Here is a 13,383-nt window from a genome sequence, read left to right as displayed (position 1 = left end):
ATGTTGCTCTACTGTCTTCCCCGCAAGGCTCTGCTTCCAGTTGATTTTCGTCAATTCCTCTCTCATGCCCTTGTAATTACCTTTACTTAACTGTAACACCATTACAGCTGATTTTGCCTTCTCTCTTTCAAACTGCAGACTGAACTCTACCATATTATGATTGCTGCCTCCTAAGTGTTCCCTTACTTTAGATCTTTTATAAAGTCTGGCTCATTACATAGCACTAAGTCCCCTGTGGGCTCCATCACAAGCTGTTCCAAAAATTCAGCCTGTAAGTATTCCATGAATTCCCTTTCTTTGGATCCACCAACAACATTATTCACCCAGTCCACCTGCATATTGAAGTCCCCCATGATCACCATGACCTTGCCTTTCTGACATGCCCTATCTACTTCCCGGTACTTCTTGAGCCCCTGGTCCTGACCACTGCTGGGAGGTCTGTACATAACTCCCATTGTGGTTTTTTTGGTCTTTGTGGTTCCTCAACTCCACCCGCATAGACTCCACTGAATCTATGTCATTCAATGCCAGAGATTTAATTTCATCCTTGACTTGGGAAGAGGGGAGTGTCAGGTTTCAGGAGGAGGTAGGATTTGGGTCAGAGTCTGGTGGGTGTACATTTCCAGAGGAGATTTATTTGAGGCTATGTGAGGTTAGTATACTGTCAGTTGAACAGTTACTCAGGAGTCAGACTCTGTAGTTAATGGTCTAAGATCAGTGGTGCTGGAAGAGCACAGCAATTCAGGCAGCATCCGAGGACAGGCTTTCTGAGTAACTATTTACTTAATTTCCTCAAAACCTACCAAATTGTTTAAGCTAAGTGGATATTTTTGGAGGATTTGAAGCACAGAGGAACTGCTCAGCAGAATCTTCAATTCCACAGGCAATTCCATTGGAGACTGCCCTGATAGAGATTCGGCAGTGTCCCCATCTCTATCTCCCATCTACACTTCTGAAACAGTCCTGCCCAATGATAATCGTTCAATGAAATGCTAATCCTCAACAACATTTTCTTATCATATCTGTAAAACCCTTGACTCTCATACTGATTAAAAGTTAAAAATCCCAGCCTTGAATATACTTAATGACTTAACCTTTACATCCCTCTGCAGTAAAAGAAACCCAGATTCACTGCCTTACCAACAAAAAAAAATCCTTCATATTTCTATCTTAACTGAGTGATACCTTATTCTGAGATTATGTCCTTTGGTCCTGCAAGGAAAACAATCTCTCTGCAACTCCTCTGTCATGCTCCTTAAGAATCTTATATTTCAATAACATTAACTTTCATTCTTTTAAACTCCAAAGGGTATGAGCCCAACCTGCTCAACCTCTCTTCAAAGAGAATCTCTCCATATCTGGGATCAAACTCATAATTTTTTTCTGGACTGCCTCCAATGTCATTATATCTTTCCATGGCGAAGGGGACCAAAGCTGTTCACAGTGCAGGGTGTATTCTAGCTGAGGTCTGACCCAGTAGTTTGTAAAGTTTTAACAAGACTTCCTTATTTTCATTCTCTACTCCCTTTGAAATAAAGGCAAACATTTCATTCGCCTTCCCTAATTACCTGCTAAACTTGCATGATTTGTGATAATGCACAAGAACTCTGTGCTAGGCTTTCTGCAGTCTTTCTCTATTTAAATAATATTCAGTTCTCTTATTCTTCAGGCACATTTTTCCAGCTTATATTCCATCTGACAAGTTCTTACCCACTTGTTTAACCTGTTTATATCCCTTTGTAGAGTGCTGTGTCATCCTCACCACTTGACTTTCCACCTATTTTTGTGTCATCTGCAAACTTTGTGATAATACATTCATGTCCCTTATCCAAGTCATTACATGCATATTGTTCAGAGTGTTCCAAAATATTAGGCATGTACTCAGTAACAGATTCTACAAAACATTTCAGTGATATGGCTACGTTTCCTCTATTATTTTGTTGCTTTCTTCCTGCCTGATTTAAGAGCAGTTTTGCAACATTTGTTGTGTCTTTATTGTTGGATGTTGCAGTATCAACCAGTCAGAGTGCTGCCACCAATCCTCCTTTCTAAGAATCTAGCTAATTAGCTTTGGTAGAGGTTAAGGTGAAGAGGCAATTTCTTCATAAATATAATTTATGACATGGTACCAACAGTTATAAATTTACATTGATTAGTTAAGTATAATAGAGTCATAGAGTCATAGAGATGTACAGCATGGAAACAGACCCTTCGGTCCAACCCGTCCATGCAGACCAGATATCCCAACCTAATCTAGTCCCACCTGCCAGCACCCGGCCCATGTCCCTCCAAACCCTTCCCATTCATATACCCATCCAAATGCCTCTTAAATGTTGCAATCATACCACCCTCCACCACTTCCTCTGGCAGCTCATTCCATACATGTACCACCCTCTGTGTGAAAAAGTTGCCCCTTAGGTCTCTTTTATATCTTTCCCCTCTAACCCTAAACCTATGCCCTCTAGTTCTGGACTCCCCAGCTCCAGGGAAAAGACTTTGCCTATTTACCCTATTCATGCCCCTCATAATTCTGTAAACCTCTATAAGGTCACCCTTCAGCCTCCGACGCTCCAGGGAAACCAGCCCCAGCCTATTCAGCCTCTCCCTATAGCTCAAATCCTCCAATCCTGGCAATATCCTTGTAAATCCTTTCTGAACCCTTTCAAGTTTCACAACATCTTTCCGATAGGAAGGAGGCCAGAATTGCACACAACAGTGGCCTAACCAATGACAAAAGATTATCAGGAATCTGAGGTCACAAGCCTGTCTCCACTGGGAGCTCATGCTAGAATTTCAGACAAGGCAATTTCTCTTTTTGACCAAGTGCTTAGTCTGAAGATGTCTGTCTGGCTCTCATTAAGTTGCATGCTATTGATCTTCAGGTTGTTCAAGCAACTCTTTACTCTCAACCCATTGATACATCTGTGTTGAAATCTGTAAGTTCTTTAGTTTGTTGATTAAATTCACCTTCTCTGGTTGATTTATTGGTGAACAAGACATTGTTGTGTTGTTTGAGGACTACTGCTTACTTAGCCTTATCTTTGTCAACTGCTATTAATAGTTGGTCTTTGAAGAATAAAGAATTGAAATGTTGCTCTTGAACTTGTATTGACTCATTATCCGGCAGCAAAGTCAAATCTTCTGTAGGAATTTATTCAGCAGGTTGCATTGCTTCCTGAACACTATTAACCAAAAATGCATCAATGTACTCAAGTGGGTTGTACTGTACCAATTTTTCTTTTCCATCTCCACTTCTTTTCATAAATTTTGCTAACTGTTGTCTTCTGAATTTTTGTTGATGATAGGAATGGAAAATATTTGCACCAGTCTCGAAAAGTCTGTGTCTTCTTTTCTGTTGGCAATATGAAACAACTCTCTTATGCCAACATAAGTAACATCAAAACTGAGTCTTCTTTTTAAGTTCCACCATAATTCGCAATGCCCAATGAAATCTTCTATTAGTTGTACCTTAATCAATTAAGTGACAATGGTTTAGTTTTGAACCAGTTCTTCTCATAGTTGAACTTTTTCTGCTTTCTTAAAGATGAGGACCACCCATGGTGCCATTGCAAATGTGAGGAGACCTGTTTATTGTGTATAATATTTTCAGCAGTCTTACATTCTCTGTGTTACAGTGTTACTTGTCGTGTAACTTTGCTCTTGAGAGTTATTCCACCTTTGCCATGTAGTTTCATCTCTGTAAGGTGTATCCTCTGCTTCTTCATCCACAGTATTTGTTTAGTGTTTATTGTTGTTGTCACATGTACCGAGATACAGTGAAAATTATTGCTATACAGGCAGATTGTACCATACAAATTGCATCAGGGTACCAGTACAGAGTGTAGAATACAGTGATAAAGCCACAGATAGGATGCAGAGAGAGAGATCAGAATTAACATTTGAGAGGTCAGTTCAAAAGTTTGATAACAGCAGGAAGAAGCTGTTCTTGAATCTATTCATGTGTGTATTCAAACTTTTATATCTTCTACCTAACTGAAGATGGTGGAAGATGTGATAGGTTGGTGAAATCCATATTTGTATCAAGATGAAAATTAACAGGATGTCCACTGACATACACTGTAATAAATCTGATAAAGTCTCATTACTAATTCCAACAACTCTGACTTTTGTGAATTATGCTCTCAAAGCTCTATAGTCAAGGTTTTTCATTAATTTGTAGAGATCATTAATTAAATTGCACATGGATTTCCCTTGATACTAAATCTTGCCTTTTTGAGAATGATACTTGTTCTCATATTGAAGTAATTATCAAAAGTTCTTGGAGTGTCTTGAAGTGTACTCCTGCCTTCCATTATATTTTGGCAATTTACAGCAGCAGGTGTTGTAAGATCTATTGAATACAACAGTGAATTCACTTACCTATCTTGAGATGTTCTATTTAATTTTGAAGAAATTCTGTATTTTAAAACTGATTGCTCCAATATATCAATCAAGGTTGTTTGGCCCATCTTGGAAACTAAATCTTGTATAATACATATCACCTGGTGGCTGATGCTCTCCAGCACCAACCCCAGTGTGGATAACCCCACTTCGATAGAGTTGAACTATCTATAGCTCCCCATTTCTTTGATTTTTGGCAAAAGGAAAATATCCATTCTTGATTTGAATGATGCACAACATGATTGATTGCTATTTAACTGAAAGCAGTAAAAGAGTAAATGTTAAGAATTTACAAGAAAAGGCATCCACCGGTATCAACAGGCAAAAGCATTATTCACTGCAGAGCACATCAAATAGATGCTGAGTTTAATGTTCAGGTTGAGCTGTTCATTCATTTGTGATGGTGGCCTTACAACAGATTTCAGTTTCCATGGTTAAACGAGGTGGAGTGATTCCCACTGCTGATCACCGGTGATGAACAGGGGAACAGGGTCTGTTAGAATTGGCCTTTACTCTTCAGCAACCTGAAGATATCCACAGTTTGTGTTTATACATGTGTCAGGGCCACTTGGATGAAGTATCAGAGAGTGCCCAAACCCATAGACACATGAACTGGCATGTTACTCCCTTCAAGAAATGGCAGAAAAGAAGTGAATATCAGAAACAAAAATTGAGAATCTGCTGTGAAATGATGGAACTGCAAATTGAAACTATGATGAAATAAAACACTGCACAGGCTTTAAAACGATCCTGGCTATTAAAAAAGAAGGAGCAGCACTCCGAAAGCTAGTGCTTCCAAATAAACCTGTTGGACTATAACCTGGTGTTGTGTGATTTTTAACTTTGTCCACCCCAATCTAACACCAGCACTTCCAAATCAATTATAAAGAAAACAGAGTTGATGGCTGTGAAAAATAACAAAGAAATGGGACTACGAATGAGGAACAGCATTACAGGGTTGCCACATTATTGAACAAGTTTGTGAACCTGAGTGATATTAACTCTCAGATGGCCAGTCTATAAAATGGATGAACCTGTGTTTTATTATCTGGTGAAAATCCCACTCAATTTGGAGCGCCACCGCCAAGAGCATTAGCAAACTGCACTGCTCAACTGGGGAGCCTGTCACAGATCTGTTGTTTAGTTCCTCCTTAAAACAAATTAGACAGCTCCAACCAGAAGGTTATGAATGAATTTACCCAGATTCCCAGAATACCGAAGTGGTATTGAAAATCACTAAGAACCCGAGCCGGTATCAATACAAAACTGTCCCAACTTTATTAGGAAACAAGTTACAATAGTTTTAACGATAAAACATTACTGTCTCTAATCCTATTCAGTCCCTTAGGCTTATACTTCCCGAATCGCTTGCAGATTTGTGCAGCTGCTCTCTCTGTCTCTCTCTTGGTGGGGCTGCAAGGATGCTTTCTCTTTTCCTTTCTCTTTCTGCGGATGGTCAGCAGGTCTCTGCCTTTTGACATGCCGGTCTCCTCAGAAGGTCCAAGAGGTTTCAAGAGATCAGTCTGAAGGTGAACCCTGATTTTGTAATTTGTTGGATGCTTTTCTGGAACTTCCTATAGTTCTGGCCAATCAAGGAGACAAATCTAATAGTTTGAAGCATTGCCAGTCATTTGGATGGCTATTGCTTGTTTCTTTGTGTCACAGGACCAAATGCCTTTCTGTCTGGGCCCTCCTTTGTTGGTGATTAAGTTATTGGAGGTAGCTGTCCAGAATAATTGTTGCCTTTTACATTATGCTCATGTAATTAGCACATGGGTGCTATGTTTGCACTATGTCTGGTGTCTAGATTTTGTGACTTCAGCATTTTACTTGGCCAATATAACCAGCATCCATTTTGCTTTTTGGCCAAGTTAGTAATCTATCTGTGTTTTAGCAGCCAGGAGATTGCTACAGCTCACCACATCTAATCTGACACACTATAGTTTTAACTGATCTGATTGATAGAAAGATGGATGTGGGGTGGAAAGTGGTGCTCCAGGTCACCAGCAAGCAATTTTATATATTCCCCTTTTGAGGCCTCTTCCTCAGTGTGGAACCGATGTGCAAAAGGCCTCAAAGCTGCATCAGAGCCTACGGACATCAAAGATTTCAAACTTGCATTGATTATTGTGGTTCCTGCCTGAAATTAGAGTCCTTGACAGCAAATTATAATATCCAAGAGTAACAATGTGCGTTTATATAGTATTTTTAAACTAGAAAAATGGCCAAGGAGTTTCACAGAAATTATTCCAACATCTACACCAAGTCAAAGGAATTAACAGTAGGAGCTAGTGATTAAAACCATCTTCGAGTTGACAACGTTTAAATAATGGTGTTAAAGGAGGCGAGAAAGGTTAAGAGGGAAACAGCTTTAGGAAAAGAATCCCAAAGCTTTAGACCTAATTAATTCTTAGCGTAAGATGACCATTGGTGTCGTAAACTGAGTGCAGTGTGCACAAGATGGATCCAGACTTTGTAGTGTTATAAAGCTGAAGGAAGTAGGAGGGAGGAAAGTAAGTGAGTATACATGGGGTGAGGGGTATGCAGTGGCATAAGATCACATAAAACAGCTGAAATCATGGTCAATAGGTAGTCAGTCAGAACAGCATTGGAATAATCAAGCCTGGAAATTTCAAAGATACGGATGAAGATGCCAGACTGTGACAGAGTATGGACCATGGACAGATATTGTCACAGCAGTGGAAACAATCATATGGTGTAACAGATATGCCATTAGCAATTTAGTTTGAAGTCAGATAGGATTCTAAGCTCGCAAAAAAGTCATCTTTAACCTGATGCAGTGAATGGATTGAGGTTGAGAATTTGATGGCAAGGGAATTGACTTCTTTGGGCATGCGGTGAGTGGGGTGGAGTGAATGCTTTTGATCCTTTCATTGTTGATTTGAAAGAAATAGAACTGGTTGTCGAACCAAAAGATTTAAGGAGAATATAAAGATAACATTTGTTTTGTCTTTATTTATCACAGGATCTGGGTATCTCTAGTTAGGTCTGGGTATCTGGGTATCACAGTCACAGGAGAATATATTACTGTCCTTGATTAGAGTGTTTCAGTGCTTTGGTGGGATTGAAAACTGAAGTAATTCATGTCTCAAACTGTGAGAAAGAAGGGCACAGATTTGGATGGTAAATATACCTTCACAGCTTTGAGAAAAAAGGGTCGTCAAAGATGGGCCAATAAGTTGAGAAGTGGCAGACAGAGTTTAACTTAGATAAATGTGAGGTATTACATTTTGGGAAGACAAACCAGGGCAGGACAAAGACAGTTAATTGTAGGGCCCTGGGGAATGCTGTCAAACAGAAAGACCAAGGGGTTCAGGTGTATCACAGGTGCATCACAGGTCGACAGGTAGTGAAGAAGGCTTTTGGCTCACTTGCCTTCATTGGTCAGAGAATTGAGTAAAGGACTTGGGATTTCTTATTGTGGTTGTATGGGATGTTGGTGAGTACTTTCAAAGTACTGCGTACAGTTCTAGTCTGCTTTATGAAGGGTTTTATTAAATTGGTGAGGGTGCAGAAAAGATTTACAAGGATATTATCAGGACTAGAGCATTTGATTTATAAGGAGAGGAATAGAAGATTGAGGAGTGACCTTATTGAGGTTTGTAATATCATGACAGGCATAGATAAAGTGAATAGCAAAGGACCTTTCACTAGGGTAGGGGAATTCAAATCCAGAGGGCATAGTTTTGAGGTGAGAGGGGAAAGATTTCAAAGGGACCTGAGGGCCAACATTTACACACAGAAGCTGGTGTGTATATGGAATGTCCTGCCAGAGGAAGTTGTTACATTTAAAGACTTTTGGACAGGCACATGAAAAGGAAAGGTTTAAAGGGATATGGACCAAACACAGGCAAATGTGACTAGTTTTTTTTGGGAAACCTGGTTCCATGACAGGGTCTTATAAATACATTAAGGGCAAAAGGGGAACTAGGGAGAGAATAGGACACCTCAAAGATCAGCAAGGCAGCCTATGTTTGGAGCCACAGGAGATGGAGATACTGAATGAGTACTTTGCATCAGTGTTTACTGTGGAGAAGGACATGGAAGATATAGAATGTGGAGAAATAGATGGTGACATCTGGAAAAATGTCCATATTACAGAGGAGGAAGTGCTGGATATCTTGAAATACAACAAATTGGATAAATCCCCAGGACCGGGTCAGGTGTACCATAGAACTCTGTGGGAAGCTAGGGAAGTGATTTCTGGGCCCCTTGCTGAGATATTGGTATCATAATAGTCACAGGTGAGGTGCCAGAAGACTGGAGGTTGGCTAATGTGGTAAGGAAAAGCCAAGGAACTATAGACCAGTGAGCCTGATAACAGTGGTGGGCAAGTTGTTGGAGGGAATCCTGAGGGACAGGATTTACATGTATTTGGAAAGGCAAGGACTGATTAGGGATAGTCAGCACGGATTTGTACATGGGAAATCATGTCTCACAAACTTGATTGAGTGTTTTGAGGAAGTAAAAAGAGGATTGATGAGGGCAGAGCAGCAGACATGATTTAAATGGCCTTCAGTAAGGCGCTTGACAAGGTTCCTCATGAAAGACTGGTTAGCAAGGTTAGATCTCATGGAATACAGGGAAAATTAGCCATTTGGACACAGAACTGGTTTGAAGGTAGAAGACAGGGTGGTGGCAGAGGGTTGCTTTTCAGACTGGAGGCCTGTGACCAGTGGAGTGCTACAAGGATCGGTGCTGGGTCCATTACTTTTCATCATTTATATAAATGATTTGGATGTGATCAAAGGAGTTATAGTTACTAAGTTTGCAGATGACACCAAAATTGGAGGTGTAGTGGACAGTGAAAAAGGAGACCGCAGATTACAACAGGATCTTGATCAGATGAGCCAATGGGCTGAGGAGTGGCACGTGGGGTGTAATTTAGATAAATGTGAGGTGCTGCATTTTGGAAAAGCAAATCAGTACAGGACTTATACACAATGGTAAGGTCCTGGGGAGTGTTGTTGAACAAAGAGACTTTGGAGTGCAGGTTCATAGCGCCTTGAAAGTAGATTCACAGTTAGATAGGATAGTGAAGAAGGCGTTTGATATCCTTTCCTTTATTGGTCAGAACATTGAGTATAGGAGTTAGGAGGTTATTTTGTGGCTGTACAGGACATTGGTTAGGCCACTTTTGGAATATTTTGTGAAATTCTGGTCTCCCTCCTATAGGAAGGATGTTGTGAAATCTGAAAGAGTTCAGAAAAGCTTTACGAGGATTTTGCCAGGGTTGGATGATTTGAGCGATAGTGAGAGGCTAAATAGGCTGGGGCTGTTTTCCCTGGAGTGTCAGAGGCTCAGGGGTGACCTTATGGAAGTTTATAAAATCATGAGAGCTATGGCTATGATAAATAGACAAGATCTTTCCCCTGGGGTGGGGGAGTCCAGGACTAGAGGACATAAGTTTAGGCAGAGAGAAAAGATGTAAAAGGGACCTAAGGGCAATCTTTTCACACAGAGGGCGGTGCATATATGGAATGAGCTGCCAGAGAAAGTGGTGGAGGCTGGTACAATTACAACATTTAAAAGGCATCAGGATGTATATGAATGAGAAGGGTTTAGAGGGATATGGACGGTGTGCTGGCAAATGGGACTAAATTAGGTTAGGAAATCTGGTCGGCATGGATAAGTTGGCTGTTTCCATGCTGTACATCTCTATGTCTTTATAACTAGTTGGACTGAAGTGTCTGTTTTCATGCTGTGTGACTCAGTATCTCTCTGACCATGGGATGATAGTTTGCAAGAAGCTAAAGACTCTTTGAGGTAGTGTTGATGATGGCAGTTTTTGAGAACAGAGTTGACAATGCTTGAGAAAAGAGAATCATTTTCAACATCAACTAGCATAAATTCTGTAAAGGGAAGTTTATTGGTCAACAGTTTTGAAGGTTATAGGTTGTCAAAGCAGAAGGTGGAAACAGTTAAGAATGGCACTGAAAGGAACTGGAGAAAACAAATTTCCTGCATACTGAGACATCTTTGGGAAGGTTTGCCTGAGTAGGAAAAGGGAATGAGGAGTTGAGACAAAAGCAGCTAAACAGATGGTTTCATTTCCTTTGTAATAGAGAAGTGAGTTCAGCAGATGTATGGTTGAAGGTGGATGAGGAAGAAAAGTAAAGTTTAAAGAGATATTTGGGATCGGTAGAATTGAATTTACATTCCAGTGTGTTCCTGCTCGTTAAACAGTTTTGGGAGAGGAAAGCAGAGGCTGGTAGTGCTTATATATGGTCTACTTGGGCCTAGCGATAGATGGTTAAACCAAGTGTATGCCAGGCACACTTAAGGCTATATGACTTTGTCTTGGAGTGTGGATGCCTAGACCATGCTAGGAGAATGATCAGGGTGGGAGAGAGTAAAAGGATGGCATTAGCCTTAGATAATAGCAAAATATAGGCATTAGTGAAATAACAGCCCACGTTACATTCTGCCTCATCGTCTTCCCCAGTGCAGTCAATGAAAACATGGAATTGGTGTGATTTAAAACTGGCTGAAAAGTCATAATCTCAAATTTGCACTATCGCTCGGGATCAATTTCAACTCCTAAGGATTTTTTGTTCTCTATGGCACAAGGCACCATGAACATAAAAGACATTTAGGGTTAGCCTCACTTTAAAGAAACATTGAGGTACAAAAACTAATGAAAGCTGCAATAAATCTCTTTGTATGTAAAATTAAAACTTCAGACGTAATATAAATGATAATGAATACCAGAGAATTGTTCAAGGCTTTAATCTAATTATCAAATTCAGATGAAGCCAATAAACCACCCAAACTTTCTTCATACAAGTCTTAAGGTTATTTGAACTATTAGATTAGATTACAGCTCCTGTGTGTACATTTGCCTGTTTAATTAAACAGCAGTATCAAGACACTTTGCCTGTGTGAAAATCAGACTAATCCACATTTGTAAATTACATCATATTTGGGTATGGGCTGTTTTCTTAAATTCTTAGACACACACTCTTGGGTGGCCTGGTAGCTGATGTGATGGAGCTGAACTGTCGATGAGTAGGTTACCTCAGCTGGTGTTTGAACTCACTCACCCTCATTGGGGGATTGTTTAATCAGTTCCCATCTGAACAGCAGAGAGCAAAATGTGAAGCACAGCAAAAGATCTCTGAAAAAATTAAACACCAGGCGATTATGCTTCCTAATTGCTTTTCAGTGTGGCTTTGCCACTTTCTGTGGATATATATGGAGGCAAATGTAATACTAAATAGGGAATAAAAAAGTCTGAAGCTGAAAACTAATTCATAAACATTGCTACTTGCATTCAGTATACCACTCATTTGTCTATATCTATGAATAAAGAAAATGTGCAATAGAAGTGAAAAAACAGCATGTGGTTATGTTCAGATGGATATGTACGGTATTAATGCACATGTATGTATCTCTTATTAAAAATTTGCCAAAGGGCTGGATGAACAAAACAACAAAACCTATTCAGATAGTTGTTACTTTGTGTCTGCTGTGTAAATGGAGACTACTCTTGACTTTGAAGAGCAACACCCAAACTTTTCAATGGAGCCTGTGTTCAACTGAATAATGCAAAAAAGCCCTTTTATGTTTTGATTATTGGAGGCACATACAATCCTTTAAAATATAATAACGCTAGCTGGCAGTTCACTAATCACTTCATCTGAATTATGTATTGACAAGTTAAGTAAGGTAACAGTTTAAAAAAAAGTTCTGCTCTTTCAGTTGACCAAGACACACTGCTTTTGATGTAGGATTCATTAAAGGTGTAAAAACATTGTGCATTTTATAATATCAACATGATTTGCTATGTGCCAATAAGTATCAAGATGTAACGACATTCTGAAAGATAATGTTAATAACACTCAACAGCTCAAAGCAAATAATCTGGCAAGATCACAACTATCTGATGGAAAACAACATGCTTTAAAATAAGTAAAACGGAAGTTGTTAACCAACTCACTGATTACAACTACTTGCTATGAAAGGCAGTAGAGATAAGTACAGTTGTTTTGCATGTTCAACTTTAACAGTGTTTTCATCTTAAAAACAAGTTTCCTAAATGACTGGGTTAAAACCGAGCCTGTATTTTAAGAGTGGTATAGAGTTGCTATTGAATTTATCACATGTTGCCACCTGCCTGTTTTCTGTGATAAGATCAGCTGTATTTACTTTCTTGATGGCTGATTACGAGCAGGAATTTTTAATCATCAAAGTCAGTTGTGGGTGCAAGTATCAGCAATATCTCATCAATCCAGGATTTTCCAATGTTTTAGCGTGTATTGCAGAAAAGAATCTGCAGAAAGAAAAGGCACGTACATGGATTTAATTGAACTAATGCTATGTATTTGAACCATTTAACTTTTGCTCGATTTGTCCTCTTATGATGTCAGTTCCATTTTTATGTCAACTATGGGGACATTTGGCATTCAGGAACAGTAAAATCTTCAAGCATGCCTGAGTAACCAATCAGTTGGAGAAAGCAAACTGAGCAAACCATGAAGGTAAAAATCACTGATTGCAATTTACTTATCAATCATTTCAGTGAGGACACAAGTCAAAACATTAACAAATATTAAAAGTCAATTTTAAAAGTTTTTTAAGTAACCTATTGTTGTATTACCAAGAAATTGAAAGAGTAACATCCCAGACTTCTAAAATCAGGATTGCAAAAGTTATTCATCATAAGTATTATTTAGTATTCCATTAGAAAAGCATTTTTTGTTTAATTTATTCATTTTTGGGATGTGGTCACCACTGACTGGTCAGCATACATTGCCCATCCCTAATTGCCCTTGAGAATTACATTTATATAGTGCCTTTCACAACCACAACAGCCAATTAAGTGCTCTGGACGTGTTATTGTTGTTATAATGCACAAAACACAGCAACCATTTGCATAAAACAGCTTCTATAACCAGCATTGTGATCATGGCTAATGATCCGTTTTGTGATGTTGGTTTTAAATGACAGTCCCCTAATTTG

The sequence above is a fragment of the Chiloscyllium plagiosum genome, unplaced genomic scaffold (genome assembly GCF_037043375.1).
Source record: "Chiloscyllium plagiosum isolate Xiang-an unplaced genomic scaffold, Cpla_swu_hap1 HiC_scaffold_10, whole genome shotgun sequence".
NCBI classification, from domain to species: domain Eukaryota; kingdom Metazoa; phylum Chordata; class Chondrichthyes; order Orectolobiformes; family Hemiscylliidae; genus Chiloscyllium; species Chiloscyllium plagiosum.
The sequence above is the reverse complement of the archived record's forward strand: the minus strand, read 5'-3'. Positions refer to the sequence as shown.